This window comes from Opisthorchis viverrini, assembly GCF_000715545.1.
Source record: "Opisthorchis viverrini unplaced genomic scaffold opera_v5_52, whole genome shotgun sequence".
Lineage (NCBI taxonomy): Eukaryota > Metazoa > Platyhelminthes > Trematoda > Opisthorchiida > Opisthorchiidae > Opisthorchis > Opisthorchis viverrini.
Window position 1 is genome coordinate 308,925 of NW_008751708.1, and position 2,191 is coordinate 311,115.

Genomic DNA, 2,191 nt, shown 5'->3' on the forward strand with positions numbered 1-2,191 from the left:
TTGAATACCAGCGATGACGTGGCTAATACAAAACCATCTCCATTACGTGCCTCTCAACGTTAATAGTTTGTCGGGGATATTGTCGCAGCAAAGAATGTGAAGCACATTAGTTCCGAGTTGCTGTCTGAAAGTCTGGGTCGCTGATCCCAAAGTATTCGGTGTATTATGTATACACTACTAACAGTTTTAAAGTAACAGAACAGAAGTGAATTTTTCTCCAGTGTTCGGCACAGTTGTTTATTCTGGCAATTTCCATCCATTCTTGTAGTTTCTTCTGTCTTTTCGAAATGAGGCTGGTCATCCTAATAAAATACTAACATAGTATTCACTCCTGATAGAAGAACCTAGAAAAATATCCACAGGCTGTCTGACCGTCGGTCGACGTTTCAGAGGGGTAAAGAGATGTTTGCCTCCATCGCTCGACACAGGGGATGTGCGATGGCAACTTAGTCGGATGTCTGCCAGCGCTGCTTATGATGATGATCCATTACTTTGGTAACGCGCAAGTTTTATGTACATAAGGCCTTCTCTAGTGTCACAAGTGTACAAAGTCAATTGATACCGCGATTGTACAAAATGGTTGTGAAGATTTAAGTACAGGAGGACTGCAACTAAATAAACGTATGTCCTTTGTTCAGCGTGGCATAATGGTGAGAGGTGTTCTACCCATACCTACCATGAATAGGCTCGTGGTAGCTGGTGGTGGCGACCTTGATGTGTTGAAGTTTGTTTAAAAAATGAGCACTGTTTAGTACCCCTACTAGTAGATGAAGAACGATTGACGCAGGTTCTGACTAAACTGGGCTACGTCAAGATCAATCAGCTACTGAATAACACGAACACTTTTCCCAGTCGAACAAGTCATCAACACACGACTGTGCCACAAATTCAATCTGGAAAACGCGAAAATTTCGGCATACGGAGACACGCGACACGAAGAGAATTTCTGGAAGGATGGAACTCTACGGCAGGTTTAATCAACCGGTACATTTAACTGGATCCAATTTACGCAGCTCTACGTGCAAAAGACCAACATCGCAACCGGAACACTCAAGGAGGACTGAATAATGGATTCACAAACGCAGAAACAAGGAACTCCTGGGAGTCTAATCAATAAAGGTCACAAACCGGAACTCGGTTACGCAGCTGTGCAAAAGACCAACATCGCAACCGGAACACTCAAGGAGGACTGAATAATGGATTCACAAACGCAGAAACAAGGAACTCCCTCCTGTCTAATCAATAAAGGTCACAAACCGGAACTCGGAAGGACAAAGGTCACTCCAAAATCGACCAGATTACAACGGCAGGGGATGTCGAGCTCAAATTTCACGTGGGTAACGGTGAATGGGGAAACGGTAAAACGGAGCAACCAATGGAAAAGCCCGACCGAACAACTGATCGCGATCAAAGGTCATTCCCTGCTAGCAAGCGGGATTCCGGCCTGGTAGGGGTTGTGTTGACCAAATCTTCACACTGCGTCAGGTACTAGAACAACGCCATACGTATAAGCGACCCACGATTCTAGTATTCCTGGATTTCCGAGGCGCATTCGACTCGGTTGATCGGTCTGTTCTTCTTGAGACGCTTGCCCACCAACGAATGCCCCAGAAGTTTGAAAACACAATACGTTCTTTGTATTCTCAGACTTCCGGACGTGTGAGAGTGTACGGAGAGCTCTCCAAAAGCTTCCGCACACAAAGCGGTGTCCGTCAGGGATGCCCACTCTCTCCATTACTTTTCAACTTTGTGATCGATGAAATAATGAGACGAAAGCTGGAGGGTCTCCAAAACCCTGGTGTTCAAATAGCCAATGAAGAAAACCTTGTCGATCTGGAATATGCAGACGACATCGTTCTCATGTTCGAAGAGACGGAGAAGGCGCAAGTATTCTTGGATGAACTGACCAAAGTCATCCCGTCCTTTGATATGCACTTTGCACCCACAAAGTGTAAGGTCATGCTTGTGGACGTGCAGTCACTGAACACGACCTTACGATCCAGGGAGAGGTACTGGAAGTTGTGGAGCGTTTTACATACCTTGGAAGTTGTATTAGTTCTGATCGTAGTGTGACAGATGAGGTGAATGCACGAATCTGCAACGCTCGGGCCGCGTTTGCGAAATTGAGACGCCTATGGCGTCAGAATGGTTTATCCCTGAATCTGAAAGGACGTGTGTATCAAGCTACAGT